The 23,860-nt window shown below is 35.0% G+C and overlaps 1 protein-coding gene across 13 annotated transcripts in view; it reads right to left on the reverse strand.

The window, feature by feature from the left end:
* Positions 1-23,860, reverse strand: part of Usp12-46 (Ubiquitin-specific protease 12/46) — a 448,691-nt gene that overhangs the window by 78,016 nt on the left and 346,815 nt on the right. For 6 of the 13 annotated variants that reach the window (XM_067762671.1, XM_067762670.1, XM_067762673.1 and 3 more), the window contains exon 1: positions 3,526-4,860. The exons of 6 other annotated variants lie outside the window; for them this stretch is intronic. The gene's annotated coding sequence lies outside the window, so the exon portion shown is untranslated. Of the gene's footprint in view, positions 1-3,525; positions 4,861-23,860 lie in introns of those variants that run through there. One more of the 13 variants, XM_067762680.1, reaches the window with a different exon arrangement.

Consider the following 23,860-nt stretch of genomic DNA (forward strand, 5'->3'; position numbering starts at 1 on the left):
GAATAAACATCCGTCAACAGTGACGTGGCTGCCAAGGCGCTAATGCACCGATTCTTTCTTGGATGACAGCATGGACCTCATCTTGTCCTCATCTTGTCCTCATCCACATTACCGATTTTGCTTTTCCTACTTTATTTTATCCAGAGAAGGCAGAACTCAGAGTGCGTTTTTTAGGCCGATAATATCAATATCATCAGCATACGCCAGTAATTGTATGCCCTTATAATAGATTGTACTATCACGGTTTAGTTTTGCTGCTAGAATTATCGTTATGCTAGAATTATCGTTATGTTAAAGTAATTGCACGAAAGGGAGTCGCCTTGTATGAAGTTCCGCGCTATCAAAGGTCGACGAAGAGATGGTGAGTGTCGATTCCTTTATCGTGAGTCTCTTCCAGGATCTGGCGCATAGTTTAAATTTGGTCGATAGAATATTTACGAGGTCTGAAGCCACACTTATATGGGCCAATCAGTTTGTTGACTATGGGCTTCAGTCTTTCGCACAATACGATATATAACAGACTGATTTAGTGGTAATTGTTGCGATTTTCTTTATTTCCTTCAATAATTATAATAATTAAAAAAGCGTGTCAATAATCTATTATTTTCGTTAATTAAGGCCTGTTTAAAACACAAGGTTGTATAAGTTTTCGTTGATCTGGCAAAACGAAAACAGGTGATTGTTACGCTGTTTTTATTTAGGTAGATAGTTTGTAAATCTAATACAAAAGAGAACCGATAATCGTTCAAAATAGAAGAAATGTTATTAAGGCCGCGGCACAATGGAATTTTTCATATAGATGCGTTTAACACAAGCTTATGCATTCCAGCAACATCGCCACAATCAACCAAGATCTTGCGTTTATAAATATGAAAGAATTTCACACTTGGCAATTGAAAATTATTTCGGTTTGCCCATTCACATATAAAATTTTTCAAAGCACTGTTATAAACATTCTTCCTGTACAGCAAAAATACTTGCTAACGTATTTTGTGTCGTATTCGTTTGTTATATCGCAGTTTTTAATTGCGAAAAATGTTAGAAAAGTTACCAACGAGTGGGAAAAATAATTTCACTTGCAAAGTGGGCCAGCACCCTTAGCCAGTGTCGCTCAATCTACCGTTCCCCATAAAAATACGTGCAATCTACTCATAATGCATAAGATTGAGTAAAACGCATCTATATGAAAAACTGCTTATGTGACGGGGCTTTTAGTGATCATCATGCCAGTGGTGGAAAAGTACAGAATATAAGGCTTTAAATTTGCATGTATTTTTGGCTTATCTTTAACAATTATGTCAATATGATTAAGTGTATGATGAGATAAAAATTCGAAATGCATGTTAGAGTTTATTACAAAACAAGTTGATAAGTAACTAGTTTTGTTATTTATTCTCTAAGAAGGAATACTTCTTAGTAACATAACATTAGCATTTACTTTAATAAATTTATTCAGATAGGCAAAATCTTTTTCTTCAAAATTTCAAAAATTTTACATAAGTAAATTTGCATGAAAGAAACTTCAAAATTTAAATTAAGGCTGCTTATATTTTTATTCATTCGGTCCGGTACCAGATAGATCCATTGCTTTCGTGTGGTCAAGAAACTTGTTCTTTATAGTCGAGTTTCTTTAGATTCCTGGCGGCCACCGTGGTGTGATGCTAGCGTGCTCCTAGGGTTCGCACCCCGAGCAAAGTACCATTAAAATTTTAGAAATAAGGTTTTTCAATTAGAAGAAACATTTTCTAAGCGGGGTCGCCCCTCGGCAGTGTTTGGCAAGCGCTTGTAGTGTATTTCTGCCATGAAAAGCTCTCAGTGAAAACTCTTCTGCCTTGCAGATGCCGTTCGGAGTCGGCATAAAAAACATGTAGGTCCCGTCCGGCCAATTTGTAGGGAAAATCAGGAGGAGCACGACGCAAATTGGAAGAGAAGCTCCGCCTTAGATCTCTGCGTCGGTTATCTCGCCTTACATTTATTTATTTATTTATCTTTAGATTCCTCACCCAGTAGCACAATATGTAGCAGCATCCATTTTTTGCCCCTCCATAATAAAAATCAGAAAATCAAACGAAAATATGAGAAAAACTTTTAAAAAATACATAAATATCCATTCGGCAACTTCACCATATCAGTTATTAACGTAATGGAGACGATAGCAGCGTAACATGCCAACCTATATAAACGCGCGCAAGTCATTTTCTGTCAAAAATGTCTCATGCACATACAACCGAAATTGAATTTGCTGCGTGAAAACCTAACTCCAATTTTCGTTCTGCGTGACATTTAGATTTGACGTTTGCATACATATTTTACATTATCGCAACGCATACATATTTCGGTTAGGGCAAAAAACACCGGTTGTTTGCGTCCGCTAAAAAAACGCAGTGTGATTTTATTAGGTTGGCATGTAAGTATAAGTAGAGACGAACGATTGAGATACCCGATTGCAACAAGAGACGAAAACGTAAGCAGACGATTCGTTCGCCTAACATGCCAACCTAATAAAACCGCACTGCGTTTTTTTTTAGCGCACGCAAACAACCGGCGTTTTTTGCCCATTCCCCAATAAGCATGCGTTGCGACAATGTAAAGCATGTGTGCAAACGTCAAATCTAAATGTCACGCAGAACAAAAATTGGAAATAGAGTTAGGTTTTCACGCAGCAAATTCAATTTGGGTTGCTCTCATACAAGTTGTATGTGCATGAGACATTTTTGACAGAAAATGACTTGCGTGCGTTTATATTAGGTTGGCATGTAAGCTATCGTTCGAGATACACAATTAGGCTGTTTGTCATATCAACAGCAACTGTTATGTTAATTTTGACGAAAATCTGTTATTTTAACAGTTTTCATTGCTATTCTTTGGATGAAACTATTAGTTATCAAAGCAGGGAGGTGGCCACTGTGGTGTGATGTTAGCGTGCTACGCTTACCACACCAAAAATCCAGGTTTCACGGCCTGGAAAAAACGACATCAAAGTCTTTATAAAAAAAAAAATGTTTCAGTAAGAAACAAATATTGTATTAATCTTTTTTACAGAGCTGTGGGTTATATATGTATATAAATTCAGAGATAAAACGTTTTTGAAAAATAGAGTAGAAACCTTTATAGATACATCAAAGAACTGTTTTTTTTACTATAATGCAGAATCGATAGGATATTGTTTGAATTTAGATATCGTTACACTTTTATCAGTTTGATGGGAAAATTGAACTTTGAACTTTTTTGGTGCAATAACTACATACCTACTTTCTTTTAAAGTGTGTGTTTAATTTTAACATAATTTATTTATATTTATACTTTTATCCTTTTCCTTAAAATTAAACCTTAAATTGTTGAAGAGAACTCGTGGTATGTAAATAAGTATATAAAAAAAATAAATTAAAGATATGAGGAGATATTTTCAAATAAAATATAGTAAGCTTATAATTTATTTTTAGTTAGCAAATTTGTATAAAAATTAGTTTAGGGAATATCTCTGTGTATGGTTTATGAGCTATAAACATTTGTAATGTTCTTTACCATAGCATACGATTGTTTATTAAACTGTTTTAGTTAATAAAATTTTTTTTTTTTGTATATTAAGAGATTGAATACTTTTTTTTTTAATTAATAGTTTAAAAATAAATTTTTTTTAATATTATTTCTGTTTATCTCTTTTTTTTTTTGTTTTTTGTTTTTCGTTAACCCAGTTGTTAGAATTTTCTTTTCTCATTCGACTCGTTTTATTATTCTTTTATTTTTTTTCTGTCACCAATTTCAACAAACACTCAAAAAATAGTAACAATAGTAACATATAAAAATACGCTTGACGGTATTTATTGTAGTAATAAATTTATTGGCACACAGTCAAGGAGATTTTTGAGGTTATCATTTTTTCAGCACTTTTTCTGCACTCAGTTTATTATATTATGCCAATATTTCGCCAAACATTTGACGTATAAAAACACTACGTATACTAATTTGAATCGATTTTCTTTTTTCTTCTTTAAATGTAAATTATCACACACTTTGCGGTGTTTAGAATGTCTAATAAAACTTCAATATTATTTGTGTTTCAATATTTATTCTTCAACTGCGTCATTCACTCCCACCAGGCAATTTTATTGGGTAACAATTGTTTTTTTTTTTTTTCGTTTTTCTTTATAAATTTCACAACATTATTTTGGAAGCACAAAATTTCACGAATACAGGTATGTATTTGTACAAAAAAAAAAATTAATAAAATTTTGTGCAAAATATAAATAAAAGTTGTTTCTAGCTCGAAACCGAAAAAAATTCTTCTATTAACTCAGTCTACGGCACGGAAGATCACGAATACGAAAAGTCAAGCATTACACATTTTTACAGTTGCACAAGCTCAAGGAGACTAAAGACGAACAAATAGCCGAAAACACAAGAGACTTCTGGATATTGTAGCAGCAAACTTGTGCCAGTACATACGTTTGTAAAATACACATAATAAGTCAGACGTTGATAATGTTGTTGGTTGGTTTTGCCCAGCAAACACAATTGAAAATATTCTTCAAGGTTAAGAAATCATTAATTTCCAACCTCATATTCGGCATTCCTTACTATTTTAGATTCAGTATTTTCCTCATGCTTATTCCTCAATATATACACAATTTTTTGCACATTCATACAGAAAACAAGTAAGGAAAGCTAAGTTCGGGTGTAACCGAACATTACATACTCAGCTGAGAGCTTTGGGGACAAAATAAGGGAAAATCACCATGTAGGAAAATGAACCTAGGGTAACCCTGCAATGTGTTTGTATGACATGGGTATCAAATGGAAGGTATTAAAGAGTATTTTAAAAGGGAGTGGGCCATAGTTCTAAAGGTGGACGCCATTTCGGGATATCGCCATAAAGGTGGACCAAGGGTGACTCTAGAATGTGCTTGTAGGATATGGGAATCAAATGAACGGCGTTAATGAGTATTTTAAAAGGTAGTGGGCCTTAGTTCTATAGGTGGACGCCTTTTCGAGACATCGCCATAAAGGTGGACCAGGAGTGACTCTAGCATGTGTTTGTACGATACGGGAATCGAATGAAAGGTTTTAATGAGGGTTTTAAAAGGGAGTGGCCCTTAGTTGTATATGTGAAGCCGTTTTCGAGATATCGACCAAAATGTGGACCAGGGTGACCTAGAACATCATCTGTAGGGTACCGCTAATTTATTTATATATGTAATACAACGAACAGTATTCGTGCCAAGATTCCAAGGACTTTTGATTTCGCCCTGCAGAATTTTTTCATTTTATTCTACTTAATATGGAAGGTGTCACACACACCTATTTTACAAAGTTTTCTCTAAAGTTATATTTTGCGTCAATAAACCAATCCAATTACAATGTTTCATATCTTTTTTCATATTTGGTATAGAATTATAGCATTTTTTTTTCATTTTTCGTAATTTTCGATATAGAAAAAGTGGGCGTGGTCATAGTCGGATTTCGGCCATTTTTTATACCAAGATAAAGAGAGTTCAGATAAGTACGTGAACTAAGTTTAGTAAAGATACATCGATGGTTGCTCAAGTTATCGTGTTAGGGGCCGAGCGGAAGGACAGACGGTCGACTGTGTATAAAAACTGGGCGTAGCTTCAACCGATTTCGTCCATTTTCACAGAAAACAGTAACTGTCGTAGAATCTATCCCCTACCAAATTTCACAAGGATTGGTTACTTTTTGTTCGACTTATGGCATTAAAAGTATTATAGACAAATTAAATGAAAAAGGGCGGAGCCACCACCATTTTGAAATTTTCTTTAATTTTTGTATTTTGTTGCGCTATATCATAACTGGAGTTGAATGTTGACATAATTTACTTATATACTGTGAAGATATCAGGCATGCTTAACGAACGAAACGATATCATTTCGTTACGATAATCAACGCTAATAAACGAAACGAAGTCACTTCGTTTCGTTTATTAACGTTAAGATCGTCAAATTAACGTTAATTTGTCGTTCTTAACGTTAATAAACGAAACGAAATGACTTTGTTTCGTTTATTAACGTTGATTATCGTAACGAAATGATATCGTTTCGTTCGTTAAGCATGCCTGGAAGATATTTAATTTTTTGTTATAATTTGATTTAAAAAAAATTTTTTTTTAAAGTGGGCGTGTTCGTCATCCGACTTTGCTAATTTTTATTTAGCACATATGTAGGAATAGGAGTAACGCTGTTGCCAAATTTCATTATGATAACTTCAACGACTTCCAAATTTACGGCTTGCAAAACTTTCAAATTACCTTCTTTCAAAAGTGTGCGGTGCCACGCCCGTTGTCCAAAATTTTACCTATTTTATATTCTACGCCATAAGGTCAACCCACCTACCAAGTTTCATCGCCTTATCCGTCTTTGGTAATGAATTATCGCACTTTTTCGGTTTTTCGAAATTTTCGATATCAAAAAAGTGGGCGTGGTTATATTGGGATTTCGTTCATTTTAAATAGCGATCTGAGATGAGTGCCCAGGAACCTACATACCAAATTTCATCAAGATACCTCAAAAATTACTGAAGTTATTGTGTTTACGGACGGACGGACGGACATGGCTAAATAAATTTATTTTTTCGCCCTGATCATTTTGATATATAGAAGTCTATATCTATCTCGATTAGTTTATGCCGTTACGGATTACCGTTATGCGAACAAAGTTAATATACTCTGTGAGCTCTGCTCAGCTGAGTATAAAAAGAGTGCCAAAATAAGAACCCCGGACATTCATTACAACTAAAAAAAAAACATCTTCATTTTAAAAGCTCCATTTAATTTGAGTAAACTAACGTTGTAGATTTGAGAAAGATGTTTGATATAAAATACTAATCAAACTGATATAAAATCGAAATGTTTACTTGGTGATTTCAATTGCGTTTGTGTGTATGTGTGTGTAATCTCAGCATTTGCGAGCGACAAATACCCCATATGCCATGGGTGCTGTATGACAGGGCGCTGCAGGTATCCCTTTTCTTCTTGAATATTGCAACTACTGAGAAAAAAGTCGGTAGACCCAACCAATTTGTAGTCGGTAGACTCAAACAAGAGTAAAACGGCAAACTTCGCAAATCTTTCGATTGTGGCACCTGCCAAGAAGGTAGAACAGCCAGCTAGAAAATAATCTAGGAAATTGTATGGATTAATTCAGCCACTTTTAGTTATGACCATTGATAGGGCCTATATAGGCTCTAGGATGCAAATCGAATATCCTATTCACGGACAATGTCCCGTAAATTTTGTGGAGATCTAAGGTCGATTATTCTATGAGTTGGCCGAATATCAAACACTGTATAGGTGGTGTATGGGGCCTTTCTGTTTTTGTCTACCTTATTATATATTCTGGGTCCAGTTTTTTATAGATGGTACCTATCGGAAACCACTTATCTTACATTATACAATGTGCTGACTTGATGGAAAAATATATCTGCCTGGATGGAAACTTCGATCTATGCCTGTACAATTTTTCCTCTAATATGCTCAGCTTTTATGTTCGGTGTATGCGTCACTGGAAGCTCTTCAACATTAGCTAGGTAATTATTGACGCTGACTAGATAGAAAATTTGATACTGGCGGTCAAGCTCGGCAACGGTCTTTCTATGTGAAATTGTGCTTCATGACAGCGAGATCTGAGTGGTATAATACAAACACCGCTCTCAGTATAGTTAAGGCTTTTATACTTTGGAACGCCAGAGTAAAACGTTTATTGCGCATGTGAATGATCAGAATGCAAAGAGGTTAATGGGAGAGTGAAACAACACCTGAATCTTTAAAGTAATTTTTGAACAAAACTAATGTGAAGATCAAACGAACTTTAAGACTCCCAAATTTTCTGTGTGATTTGGTTCATTAAATGTTATGTATAATAATGTACATGTAAGAAATAGCCGGTTCTGTAACAAGCACTTATAATATTTCAATTTTCTTTTTATTGCATTCTCTTTATTTATGGGAAGCATACAGACGACTTTTACTTCCTACTTTGAAGTTACTGGTTTCTTTAATACAGGGTGGCACTACTAAGACCTCACCGAAGGGAGTGTTATCGATGTTGATGGTCCTTTACCAGATGCAGATACGTTACGTTCCGGTAACCAGCACCATTAAGGTACTAGCCCGACCTTCTCGATAACGATTAAGCAAGACCTTAAAGGCCCTCCCACCCCTAGCTCTATGAGGATTCTCGCGTCTTATTCGAAGCGTTACGAGTATCTTTGCAGCAGCAAAGTATATGTACAGCCCGACAACTGTTTTTCAGCAATGAACGCAAATTGATAAAAATTTTAAAATTAAGGGATTCACAAACTGTCAAATTATGTTTTAGTCATTAGCCTAAAACCGTCATAGAATAAAATGTAATGTTTAAGAACAATACGACGTGTAACGGCACTTGCGGACATTGCAAAGTGTGATGGGTCGTAATGTTGTTTCAATACCATGAATTTTTTGACGTTTTTAGGCTTACAACATTATGCAAATATGACCTATTATCACATTGTTGTAAGCAGATTTTTATATGATCTAGATTTTTTACATTTAAAACGGAAATGTTATCCATAAAAAAATGTACTTTATATTTTTTTATGGTCGATGGATGTCTACGCCTCTGACCTACCTACCTAAACTCTTATATGCACACTCCCATGGCGGTTGTTGGTTGGGGCATTTGAGCGAGTTTCTGCCACCGATGTGGTGTGGATGTTATTGAGAATGACGAAAAAAGCAAAAGAAAAGCCATATCAGTAAGCAACAAATTAACGTAAACGGAGAACAACATTAGCTTCTGTTGCGTTGTTGTTGTTTTGGATGGCTAAGTTTTATGATGTATGTGGAACTTGAATACGGGGCGTCAAAATGTTGCTGTTAAGCTTTCAAGAGCATTCAAAAAAGCGACCGTTCTAGAGCAACATTTCCAGAGAGTAAATAACTTGATGAGAATAGTAACGAAAAGACAACAAAACAAAATAGAAGAAAAAGTTCATAAAACAAATACATACATGCATACATGAGTTTTGATTAATATTTTGACGTAGGGTATTAAATGGAAAGTGTTAAGTAAGGAGCAATGCATAACAGAATTTAAATTGCAATTACGCTCGGCCGTCATTATGACTAACTAGCTAAAATACAGCTGCGAGCCTTAAATATGTAGATATAATTTGCGGAAACAATTTGATTTATCCAAAGCAATAACAAATAAGTTTTCTAAGTAATACTTTATATAAAAAAAATTTTTTTTTCTTTTGAGGAACTAATTTCTCGATTTCACTACTCATGTGAGAAAACATATTTCAACATTCTTACTTTATTGAATGTTATTTGTGAGATCTTAAATATACCTCAAATTACTGCTCTTAATTGCTTTAATTGGGGCACGTAAAACCCCTGCTAAGACTTTTTCGTTTAAACCTGAAATTTACTTTCCTTTAAGAGCTGAAAAAAAAACAAAAAAAAAAAAATGTATGCATTAAATAAGTATCTCAAGCTGTCAATGTCATCAGCATATGCCAGTTATTGCACGCTTTTATAGAAATTGTTACAGAGCGGTTAAGTTCTGCAGATAGTAAAAAAAAAAAATAAAATAAATAAATGTAAGGCGCGATAACTTCCGAAGAGATCTAAGGCCGAGCTTCTCTTCCGATTTGCGTCGTGCTCCTCTTGATTTTCCCTACAAATTGGCCGGACGGGACCTACATGTTTTATACCGACTCCGAACGGCATCTGCAAGGCAGGTGAGTTTTCACTGAGAGCTTTTCATGGCAGAAATACACTTCACGCGCTTGCCAAACACTGCCGAGGGGCGACCCCGCTTAGAAAATGTTTCTTCTAATTGAAAAACCTTATTTCTAAAATTTTAATGGTACTTTGCCCGGGGTGCGAACCCAGGGCATACGGTGTGGCAGGCGGAGCACGCTACCATCACACCACGGTGGCCGCTAGTACAAAACAAAAATTGCGAAGTATTAGCTTCAAACATCTACATAGGAATTGTCTACCAATTTTTAATCATGTCACACAGCTGTGAAATCGGCTTCGCAAAAATTGTTGATTCTGAAGTGACCCTTTCAACTAGAGCTAACGATTTCTCGAACTTGTTCGAGAAGAGATTTCTCGCGAGTATCGGCTTCTCCCAAGATTCTCGAAACTCGTAAAGCTCACCAGCTTCTCGACACTGATTTAATCGATCTAATTGCCGGTTTTTCATAGAGTTTACAATTTCTTCTGCAGCACAAGAGAAAATTATTTCCACATCACAAGTTAAAAAATTCTAGGTGCGTAGACTTTTAGCAGTACAGCGACTTAATTGAATGTCAAGAAGCTCGAGAGTCAACAAAACAAAAACAAGTAAATAAAATAATTTTAAACAAATTTTTAATTTAAACGGTTTTATTAAAAACAATACTTACATTAAGTAATAATAATACTAAAAGCTTGAAAATAATTAGGAAGGTCCTAGGTACTAGTCATCACACTCCTCATAAATCTAGGGCGTTGATCAGACAATTAAATGAAAGCGTTGGGCGCGTGAAATTTCTAAAAATGTGAGGCGTAGCATAACCTGATTAAGGTTCAGCTGGTTTTACTTATGACTATCAATACAAATATGACGCGTTCCTTGATTTTATTTAATTGTCTGATCAACGCCCTAGATTGATGAGGAGTGTGATGACTAGTACGTAGGACCTACCTAATTATTTTCTGGTTTTTGGTATTATTATTACTTAATGTAAGTATTGTTTTCAATAAAACTATTTAACTTAAAAAATGTTTTTCATTTATTTCATTGTCAAGTTCTTAGTCTTTATTAAATTGCCTGTTATTTCTCATTCTATTTAGTTCATTTAGTGACTCATTATTACAAGGACTCTTTCCTGACAATTTGTTACAATATAAGTCCTCAATATATAATCCTTCCAAAGACTTTACTCGACTCGACGCCCCGCAAGCTTGTCCCTCCTCGAACCTTAAAGTATTTTGATCTCACTTCTACCGGACTGTATGTAATATTTGTTGGAACTATGAGCCAAATCGGATCACAAATACGATTTTTTTTTTAATATATCGATCCTTGCGCCACCTAGTGGCGATTTTTTCTCATAGGTCCTTTCTATTCCTGTATGTATTATGTGTTCTAAATATAAGCCAAATCGGACCACAAAAAAACAATTTTTTTTAAATATTTCGATCCAGAGTGTATAAATACTTTCAAAATATTAACTAAATTGGATGTCGAGAAGTTTGCAAGATTAGCGAGTATTTCGTGACACGAGAGTCTCAAGAGAAACCGAGTTCTCTTATCCAGAAGAGGTCCGGAAATGATTTCGGAGTTATACCGAAAAAAAATTTTAAAACGATCCTTAGATAGTTCTGAAAATATCCATAAAATAGTCAGAGAAACCATCCGGAAATTATTCCAAAATAATCCGGAAGTGGCACCAAAATAGTAAGCGGGTTTCAATGGCAAATTTTCCACTACTTCTTAGACCTCGATCAATATGAACCATTTACCATAAATTATTGGTATACATCAAATGAGGAGTTCAAAACCAAACCTCAATAAGTAACCATAACAAGTTCCTAGATAAATGAGAAAAAGTGCTCAGTCTCATATGGACGCACATTTTTAAATGATACTTATGATATAGCAGTTATGAGAAAGCACCTAATCAGCCAAAAAATCACATTTATCGGACAACTAGATTCGAAGTTACGACAGAAGTTGATTGTAATTTTTGCGTTTTAGTCAGAAAAAATTATTTATTGCTTTTTGGTTTGGAAATTATTGGAGTTTTAGCATTTTGGTTTGAATAAGTAGCTGCTATTTATAAAAGGTATGGTGCCAGCCATTTGCGTTTTGCTGTGAAACTCAACTTTCGGGATGTTCCAGAATGGCTAAATTTTCTGTTTTTTTTTTTTTTTTTTTACTTCTCATTAAGATTATTACATAGAATTTAGAAGTCAAAAAAATTAAGGGTGCACTTATTGCGTTTGGTTTGGATCTCCTCAAATAGTCTCAGTTATAGCGATTTAAAAAAAATTCTCCCAGGGAGGAAGGAAAGGAGGAACAACGACACTTGTTACTATTCTTTAATTAATTGGACCTCGATCCAAGTGACTAAGATACCAAATATTATTGATCTAAGTCAAATAGTCTCATAGTTAGAGTGGCGATGAGATCAAAATTTGTCAGTAGACGCTTTCTAAGTATTGGCTATCCGTGTAGCAAATCTCGTCCATATCCGTCTACCGATTCTGGCGCGACTGACTCACAAAGCTGACTAAAATGTAACTGTTCCCAAGGTATAATTGCGATAAATTTCAGCTAATCTGACTTGATTGAGCTATAAAGACGTTCATATTTCCAGTGTTAACTAGATAAAAAATTATTTTTAAGTGAAGAGTTTTCTTTAAAAAACAAAAAGAATTTTGGTCATGAACAACTTTAAAAAAAAATCCGTTAGTTATTGCTAGCAACTGTAGGGTTATAAATAAAACAGAAAATTTACATCAAAACAACAACTTAACACAACCAAGTGAAATTAAAGCTGGATTTTTTTCACACTAATTATAGAACGTATGTAGATTCATCACGAAATTTTAAACTGATAAAGTTATTGTTTAGAGAAGCTATAACACACGAATTCTATTAACCGATCACAACTGCTAGCGCGTTATCTGTTGTCTTCGGTTAATAGTATTCGTATATTATTGTGGTGATTCAACGAAGAAGATAAGATATCTACTAAATTGAATATGTATGGATGTTTTAAATATATACATATATAATGTATGAGACCGATAAACAAAAATATGCAATTGTGTTATTGTTATTTTTCAATGTACTTTGACAAATATACATACAAGTAAATAAACAAAGCAAAATATGATTTTGAAGGTAGCGAATATTTTTTGGTTTGGTGTCAACGTTCTTCGTCTCATCGTTCATTTAAAAATAGGTTCATATGATTCAAAGTAATAATAAGAGAACTTATGTACATATAACAATAGAGAATCGCAGTAAACCATCAGATCGCGGGTAGATAATTCACCATTGTGGAAATGTGGCATGAAATTCGTCAATTCCAACGCTAGACAAATTTTATTTTGATATAATAACCATAATTTATCTATTTTTTACGTTTTCAATCACTTTTTTTGTGAAATTTTAACGAAAATACCGCGTTTGCTAATCTTCAAGTAGGTAATGTGGTGACACCACTTTGACAATTTCTATTGCTGTCCGTCGTTGGCGATTCTCTATAGCTTTACGTCTCTGGAATAAAAATGTATTACTATACATACTCTTCTTTGCGCATATCATTTACATTATACATTTCTCTGTTGTTTTAGCAGTGGCGCCTTCACATGGCCCTATTACTAACGCTCATTCGGTGGATATTTCTAAAGGCTTTTAGGTTACAATATTAGGTATGTTGAGAAAAAGTATACCCCATAGATTCAGTGTGTGGCACTGTGCCTGCTGTAAGGACAAGGGTGTTATATTTCTCACGGTCTTTAGTTTGCTGTGCGTGGCAGGACGCCACCTACAATGAAATGCCAATGTTAAAAGGGCAAAGATGCGTATAGGCGGGAATTGCCTCTTCTACAGCATAAGAACTCGCATGCCTAGTGGAAAACCTGTGGTGCTATAGGATTATGAATATGTACATATATATCCAACAGCAAACACAAAAATAGGCTTGTCAATTTTTACTAATTTACTCAATTAAACTCTTCTTTTAATTCTTCTATAATTTTCGATAATATAAGAAAAATTGCTATGAGTTTCGTAACTGAAACTATGCAATCCAATCTCAAAAACTTTTTAGAAAATTCGAGAAAATTTAATGAAAATTTGGTTTGTTTGAGTATGTATTTAGTTTTGTAGCCCAAACAAATTAAAAAAAATCGGGTACTTCTTTGAGAAATGAAATATTGTTTTCATAAAACAAGATATTTACAAAACTGTGTAGCTTTCTTTAAAAATACATCAAATTCTCTCTGCGCGCCCTAGCCTAGAGAGTTACAAACATAATATAAGCGTGTTAAAAAACACAAACACATATGATCTTTTATAGGAATGTTCTCAAACTAAGCATTTCCCTCTTTAACTTTTTAAGGATTTATAAACATACTTAATACTTACAAAATAGTCGCCACAAAAACATCAAATATGTACTTTAAATCACATAAGTATAATTTATTTATACTTTTGAACTTCTGAATTTAAAGAGCATGTAGTTCACATATTTGTATACAACTACAATGATATCACGTAACACACATAACCACTTGAAAACAGATGCACATAGCAACTCGCACATAGCTATCCAATCTGAGCCAAAAATTACTGAAACCAACATCTCTGAATAAAAATGTATATAATTACACATATGTATACTTAAATAACTTAGCCGACCAGGCGTTTGTGATCAATTTTACATTATGTTGCCTCTGCGCTGCTACAAAAGAATAACATCCTTACTTATCTACAATTTTGAACTGTCAACGTACATGCGTGCATGCTTAAGGACATGCGCCTTCACAAAACACTCGACATGCGGAAATTACACAAACGTACGCATAAGTGCACACAATGGCATTCGTCCCCACGTGTTAGCTCCTTTATACTAGGACGTTCTTGCGCAACCAGCTTTAATAATAAATCCGATGAGTCATTACTCATAAAACAGTAGTGGTGATATAAAAATTACCTACAAACAATTTTGAACATATCGACATGGAAGAACTCCCTACAAGGTAGGGCTTTGGCCAAATGGCAGCAAAACATGGCTATTAGAGGGCACGTAGGACGCATGACATCATTAGAAATGCAGAAATATAAACAAAACATCTGTAAACAGACAGCTTTTTTTGATACGTTGCAAACATGTTTCCGGCCTGTTGAGCGAACTACCAAATGAAGTAATTTCTTAATATTCTTAAATTTTAAGGAAAAGGGCTCCCTCAAATATTTTCCACACTTTACTATAATATTAAAGGTTGTTTTCACCATCTCTAGTTTAGCTAGAATATATCTGAAGGATAGCTGTTCTTCAGCTAGCTTCATGAGCAACTCCTAGTTAAATTGGTAATTGTAAACCTGTTGTAGAACAAATCACAAATATCTATTGTGAGTACACGAATACCAACAAAACAGGCCACTTTTGTTTTTAAATTTCCCTTGCACTTAACTCACACTCGATGTTTCAGTTAAGGCTTGGTTTCCTAGAAAGCGGTACCGCTTTATAGCGGTCGCTACATAGCGGTTAACTCGAAATAGGTTGTTTTTTAAATTGCCACAGATATAGTGGCACCGCTTTTAAAGGTAACCAAGCCTTTAGCATTGAGAAAACGAGAATTTCGATAACTTATAGATACGTTAGTGACCAACTGAGGATGGTGAAATTTTGAAAAAAAAATTTAACACTGTAATCTAATACGTGGAGTGGTAATAATTTAATAATCATTACTGTAAGTATATTCCACATCGCACGAGTGAATACATACATACATATTAGGCCTGGTCGATTTGTGGGGAGGCAAAAAAATCGCCCATGCTCTATGAAAATCATATTCTATGGATCAAAATAAGAAACTTTGCCGAAGGAACCATACCTCTAAAACGAATTCTGATGTTCCCCCTTTGGGTCGAACTTTTGGGTAGGGGCAATTTCAATTCTACCTACTGTGTCTTGTGGTGGCTTTTGATGCCTAGAATACGATTTTCACAGAGCAATGAGCGATTTTTAAATCGACCCGCCATAATACATATATATATTACTCACTGTCTGCCGTAACCGTTCGCCGCTTCTCAATTCAATGTAATTTGAGATATTTATAAAGTGTTGGGTGTGTGTTAAGGGCAGATGTAGCACAAACCCCAGAAAATGTGCTCAAAGTATATTTTAAGCATATCAACATGTAAGTTTTGCTAATGATCTTACTACCACCAATATTTTTCATTGATAATAAATTATTTATAGCGAAGTATTTAAGAAAAATACTATCCCATAAATTTAGTCACACTTTATTTAATGAGAGCAATAGTGCATTAATAATATATGTACATATGTACATAAATTGTATAACAACATTTTTTTGTTTGCCTCATTCTTCTTTCAATACAAGTGTTAAATAAAGAAATTATAAGCTTTGAAATTGCTACGGAACACTTGATAGGTTTAAATAATATATTACAGAAATTATGTGGTTTAAAGTTATGTGAATTGTAATTAAATCTGAAAAGTGTTATAAATGGTTAGATAGTTTTTAGGGTAGGAAAATATTTGTATTTCAAAGGAAAGCAAAAACTTCTTTGCTATTATGTTGGCTTCGATTTGTTTCTAGCGAATATAATAAGGCAATTCACAAGGTCTCGTATTGTCTTATGGAGTATTTTTATACTCAGTTGAGCAGAGCTCACAAAGTATATTAACTTTGATTGGATAACGGTTGGTTGTACAGGTATAAAGGAATCGAGATAGATATAGACTTCCATATATCAAAATCATCAGGATCGAAAAAAATTTGATTGAGCCATGCCTGTCCGTCCGTTAACACGATAACTTGAGTAAATTTTGAGTTATCTTGATGAAATTTGATATGTAGGTTCCTGAGCACTCATCTCAGATCGCTATTTAAAATGAACGATATCGGACTTTTTACCATAAAGAAAACTGTCTTATCCTATCTTAACTCTTAACAAAAAAAAAAAAATTAAATAAATTAAAAATGTTCACTTATTTAACAATGTAGTATATATATGTATAATTTCTATGTAATTTCTAACTGTATGTATAGTACTCAGCTGATGATTTTTATTCTGTAGCTGAGCAGTTTTAGATCTCGACGCTTAACAAACCTCCGCCTATCAACAACTCGGCAATAACAAATCCGTGCGTCATGCGGATGCGCCCCTCGCGCCGGTCGGGCGGGCTTTGGAGGGTTTAATCCGTTGGGTATTATTATTATTATAACCACGCCCACTTTTTCGATATCGAAAATTTTGAAAAACCGAAAAAGTGCGATAATTCATTACCAAATACGGATAAACGATGAAATTTGTAAGTGAGTTTAGCTTATGACGCAGAATAAAAAATTAGTAAAATTTTGGACAATGGGCGTGGCACCGCCCGCTTTCAAAAGAAGGTAATTTAAAAGTTTAGCAAGCTGTCATTTGGCAGTCGTTGAAGATATCATGATGCAATTTGGCGAACGACCACGCACACTTTTAAAAAAAAAATTTTTTTAAGTAAAATTTTAACAAAAAATTAAATATCTTTAGTTACGCCCAGTTTTTATACACAGTCGACCGTCTGTCCTTCCGCTCGGCCGTTAACACGATAACTTGAGCAAAATCGATATATCTTTACTAAACTCAGTTCACGTACTTATCTGAACTCACTTTATATATTGGTATAAAAAAGGCCGAAATCCGACTATGACCACGCCCACTTTTTCGATATCGAAAATTACCAAAAACGAAAAAAATGCCATAATTCTATACCAAATACGAAAAAAGGGATGAAACATGGTATTTGGATTGGTTTATTGACGTAAAATATAACTTTAGAAAAAAACTTTGTAAAATGGGTGTGACACCTACCATATTAAGTAGAAGAAAATGAAAAAGTTCTGCAGGGCGAAATAAAAAACACTTGAAATCTTGGCAGGTATTACATATATAAATAAATTAGCGGTATCCAACAGATGATGTTCTGGGTCACCCTGGTCCACATATTGGTCGATATCTGGAAAACGCCTTCACATATACAACTACCACCACTCCCTTTTAAAACCCTCATTAATACCTTTAATTTACACAACACATTCTAGGGTCACCCCTGGTCCACCGTTATGGCGATATCTCGAAAAGGCGTCCACCTATAGAACTAAGGCCCACTCCCTTTTAAAATACTCATTAACACCTTTCGTTTGATACCCATATTGTACAAACGCATTCTAGAGTCACCCCTGGTCCACCTTTATGGCGATCTCGAAAAGGCGACCACCTATACAACTACCACCACTCCGTTTTAAAACCCTCATTAATACCTTTAATTTGATACCCATATCGTACAAACAAATTCTAGGCTCACCCCTGGTCCACCTTTATGGCGATATCTCGAAACGGCGTCCACCTATGGAACTAAGGATCACTCCCTTTTAAAATACTCATTAACACCTTTCATTTGATACCCATATCGTACAAACAAATTCTAGAGTCAACCCTGATCCACCTTTATGGCGATATCCCTAAATGGCGCCCACCTACAGAACTATGGCCCACTCCCTCATAAAATACTCTTTAATGCCTTTCATTTTATACACATGTCATACAAACACATTCCAGGGTTACCCTCGGTTCATTTTCCTACATGGCTATTTTCCCTTATGTTGTCACCATAGCTCTCAACTGAGTATGTAATGTTCGGTTACACCCGAACTTAACCTTCCTTACTTGTTTTAAATACGGCCTTTGTGAGCACTACAATGAGTTGTATGTCATACTTAATATTTATACTTAATATCAATGGAATTAATGTCAATAGACATTAATTATCTTTTGCAAGCGAAGTAAAGTCTGAGACATTAATTCGCAACTCGAAAGGGCAAGAAGCATGTGGGAGTTAACATTACGGGCCTTCTTCACCATCCTCAGTATATGACTCATCTATAAGTTCTCGAAATTGTCATTTTCTCCATACCAAGGAAAGCATCGACTGTCAGTTAAGTGCAAGAAAAAAGTTAGTTGTTTTGTTTGTATTCGTGTATTCATAATGGACTTCTGCGATTTTCGAAAAACGAAAATGTCATATGAAGCTACATTAATTCGCGATCGAAAATTAAAAAAAAATCGCTCGAATTTAAATTTCAAATATTTATTTATGATATTACTTGTGTGAAAAATTATTCTCTCATAAAATTCCAAAATCAAAAAATTGGTAGCGCAGTCCAAAATGGGATAAACAATTGTGGAAATTTTGATTATATACTTTTCTTTTTATAAATTGGGCGAAAATTGGCTGGCCTACATCTGAAAAATTTTTTCTCCCCCCTACATTTGGAAAATGGTTCTTCAGCCTCTATTTCTATCCCCTTTATCTTTTGCCTTTTCCTTCCTTTTTTGTCCTTCTAGTACTCCCTCCCTTCTTTCTATGGCTACCCATCTCCCAATTTGACTCCAATTCTCAATCTTACTCCCATTACCCGCACTCCGTTTTCTAGCCACACCTAGCATCACCTGACGCACATAATGTGCATACCGAGCAGCAACTGACAGTTCTTTGCAGGGGTTGGACCAAAGTAGGATATTAGTAAAGAGATTAACTTCACAGAACAGTTCAGTTGATGGGTAGTGTGATTTGAGAACAATGTACAATTATGTTGTGGAATTGTTTAACAAAAAATAAATAAAAAAAGTATAGTCTTAAGCACTTCTGAATTTGTGCCGTAAGCCGTGTGTATAATAGGGGGACCCACATCGTTAATCGCATTGAAAGTTGTATAGCTATTGTAATTTAAAAAGATTTTTTTTGATCACAGATCATTTACCACGTTATGAGTTCAGGTTTACCTGAAATATGTTATTCATGACTTCGTGTATGACCACCTCATGTAATAACTATTTTTCAAAGAAACATATCAACAATTGGAAGTAAGCAAAAGCACAAGTGAAGGTCAAATGCTATAGATAAGTACGAATATTATTTTTGAATTTGCCGTGGAAAGTGTATATATGTATACATGTCGTATAGTAAAGTAAGTCAGTTTATTATAGGACAATAGCATTTGGATATTAATTTTAATTAACAATAATTGAAGCACAAAACCGTTAAAGAACTGACAAGACAATAATCAGTCTGGCGACTAGATTATCTACTCAATACTTATATACATACAGTAGTGAACACTTAAATAGCAGCGGCAATTTTCTCACTCTCAAGAACGTTTTCGAGAAAATTCGACAGTTCGAGAAATTTTTACGAAAATTGCATTCTATTTTTTAAATTTTTCCTATTTTTTTTAGTATATTGTTTTGGAGGTCAATCAATTTTAGTCAAAGTGGAAGTCATAAGCACGAAAGGTGTAGTACGTTCGGTATTGTTTTTATTGAAAGTTATTACAAAATTTGGATTAATTTTCGTTTGGCACCCATATCGCAACAGATCTTATTCCCTTGGTTCGTTTTTACGTTTCACGCTATCCACTTATATTTATACGATGACAGTGTTATCTATCTCTGCCATTGTTTTAAATTTAAGGCTTCCTTTCCCCTCTCTATGATTTGTATTGAGAAATCAACTTCGTTGGGTATGCGACATAAGATACGTATATTGCCAAATTAGACCTTTATTAGAGACTTTATTAGAGAAGGCAGGTAATGATGGTTCCCAATGTATTTCTTTTTCAGAAAATAGTTTTTACGAAATTTTAAGAGTAAGTGATTTGTTAGCTTTTTTCTCTGAAAGAACTACAATTTGTATTTTGTAAATAAGCAGCAAAAATATTTAAGCTTATAATGATTCCGAGCACTGTATTTACTTGTTTATATAACAAATAGTAATATTGCAGCAGGAGGCTTCTGCGGAAATTGATTGACTATGATGCTGTGTAGAAATAGTAGGAGCGAAAAAAGAGGAAGTGCAAGCAAATGAGGGTGAAATGCGTGAAGGACCACCACCTTAACGAACTACGCATTATGTGCATATGTATGTATGTAAGTACGTACATATGTACGATGCCCACTGTTTGCGAACTCTACACTTTGCACTTGGCGTAGCCGCCAGTGGGTGACAAATAGAATCGCAAGGCGCCGTCAAAATATTAAGCAACACAGCAAGAGAACAAGCGACAAACAACAACAAAAACTAAGAACAATTGTGCAGCGCAATGTGGGCCTTTAGTTGAATTGGTGGTTTTAAATAACGTAATGCATAATTTTATGTGAAAATTTCCAAATGCGACGCATTTCGCATTTTCGAAATGACTCATTTGATTACATTTCCTCCTACAAATGCAATTCACATACGCTTTTGAATTTTCCTTACTAAAAAGAAACCCTGCAAAACATAATGGTTAAACGACGTATTATAATCTTAGTACTGTAGCAGAGGTCCAAATTGCAGTTTCCACAATTTTTTTAACGGAAAACTGACAATTCTACCAGCAACTGCTTTGCATTCTTAATATTTCTTTCTTTTTATACTCAGCTGAGCAGAGCTCACAGAGTATATCAATTTTGATCGCATAACGGTACCCCGTAACGGCATAAACTAATCGGGATAGATATAGACTTCTATATATCAAAATGATCTGGGTGAAAAAAGAAATTCATTTAACCATGTCCGTCCGTCTGTCCGTCCGTAAACACGATAACTTGAGTTAATTTTGAGGTATCTTAATGAAATTTGGCATGTAAGTTCCTGGGCACTCATCTCAGATCGCTATTTAAAATGTACGAAATCGGACTATAACTACGCCCCCTTTTTCGATATCTACAATTTCGAAAAACCGAAAAAGTGCTATAATTCATTACCAGACGGATAAAGCGAGAAAACTTGGTAGGTGGGTTGACCTTATGACGCAGAATAAAAAAAGGGCGTGGCACCGCTTGCAGTTCAACAGGGTTGGACCTGAGAAATAACGGTGTTAGAGGCGTTGATTCCAGATTGAAAACATGATTGGTGTCATATGGGGACACATTGAATAAGTAATAGTTTGACCTATTACAGTATCCAGATCGAAGATGAGCTAGAGTGACACGCGTCTCTCTGTGGAGAATGCTGCGAGTTTAGGGTAGTTGTCTTTAAGAACAGAGTTCATTTCTCTCATTTATGGGGAGTATTCTCGCCTAACTCTGTAGGTGTTCTGGGGAGACAAGAAGATATCCCGTGGCAGTTCTGAGTGCGGTGTTTTGACAGGCCTGCAGTTTCCTCCAGTGCGTTTCTTTTAGGCTTGGCGATCATATTGGGTACGTGTAGCGTACAAGCGATCGGCCAATTGCTTTATAGGAGGTAACGAACGTTTCTTTATTTTTTGCCCCAAGTTCATTTGGTACGTTTGCGTCTGTATTCTCGCCAACAGGTAGATCATGATCAAACATCACACCTAGTATTTTTGGGTGTAAGACAATTATGTTTCCGAATGCCATCGACGTGAATGTTCAACATTTTCCATGACCACGTTACGTTGTGTGTCGTTCCACATGGCAGTGCCCTATTAGGGGAAATTTACCTAGGTGACATACATTCATAATCAATTTTAGATCGGTTAGCAGTGAAGATGTCTATTGCTAATTCCTTTCAAAATGGTTTTAGTAAAATCTATGACTGAAACTCCGCTTTGAAGGTCATTACAAAAATTAGATAGTCGAAACGAAAGGTTTGGAAGCGGGTATTTTGAGATAATATATTCGCCTACCTATAAAGCGAAAAATAGAAAATGTTTCTTTAGGTATTTAATTTCCTCAAAATAAAATTTGTTTAAATTAAACAAAATAGCGAATTTTGTGTCCCATTGTTCGACCAGCGCCACTAAACTTCGAGTGTATTTATAAAAGGCAAGTGTGTTGGTGCAACGAATTCTTGTGACTATATGTATGTACTTCTATAACTCGGCATGTGGAGCCCAAGCGCCAAAGAAAGCATCCATTTGAGCACTCACTTGTGGGGCATCCATTCAATCGTACAGAAAAGCAATCGAGTAAGCGAAATGCGATAGATGAAACGAATCTATGCACATATTTTAATGGCATGCTCTTGGCCACGGTTGCCACTTTGGTCCATTTGGACCAAAAATGGGCATTACCAACCCCGTTTGGTCCGTTGGTCCCTTTCTTTCATTTTTGGTCGTTTCTAGGCAGAAGCCACAATTTTGATACTTTTCTTTTTCACAGAAGCAAAAATTCACAACACTGTCCATAACATTTGCCACACTTTCATTAACCTACATATTATTTTCAACTTACTTCAATGAAATTCCTACCACACCAAGTACTCAGTCAATTAAATGTAGCTCGACAATGCCATTTCACCTGGGAGATAAATAAACAAAGAAAAGTGTTGGATCCTAGAGCAAACACGGACTTATCAGAAAAAAGTTTGCTTTCCATGGCTAGATATTTCGATCGGCTATCAAACACTTTTCGTGATAGATTTTTATCACTAGTCGAGTAACAAGAATTTATTTCAAATGCACGTGTGCCTCTAAAAAATTTGACATGGCTTGCACTGATGGAGCCATTACGATGGCCGCCGAGTTAATTGAAAAATTGGAAACTAAATAAAATAATGCAACCAATTTGTTTTATGTTTCGACTACTTGCCCCTCAATAAATTTATGTTCAAGCATACCGAGAGATATTGAGAGTTTGTGAAGGATTATATCAACGTGCCATACAAAACCTAAAACTTTCGAAATGAATACTCCTCGTTTGACACGTCGATATTCAAACCTTTCTCAGCTAAGCTCAAGAAATGCAAAGCACGATAACATCCGAAGAGATTTTACGCCAAGATTCTCTTCCAATTTGCTTCATGCTCCTTTTAATTTTTCCTACCAATTGGCGGGACAGGACCTACATACATGTTTTATGCCAACTCTGAACGTAATTTGCAAGGCAATACATCACCACCACACAAGGGCGGCCGCCATAGCTTTGCATAAGAAATATTTTAGCTTGAAGTCAGGCATGAATATTTCCCGAAAATGGAAGCTTTATACATATGTACAACGAATCGCGATTAAAAAAATTTATTTTTATCATATATGTAATACTCCATATATTGCTACAAAAGGATAGGTACATTCCCAAACATCAGAGTGCCGATATATTGCTGTTTAAGCGTA

Source organism: Eurosta solidaginis, chromosome 1 (genome assembly GCF_040869045.1).
Source record: "Eurosta solidaginis isolate ZX-2024a chromosome 1, ASM4086904v1, whole genome shotgun sequence".
NCBI classification, from domain to species: Eukaryota; Metazoa; Arthropoda; class Insecta; order Diptera; family Tephritidae; genus Eurosta; species Eurosta solidaginis.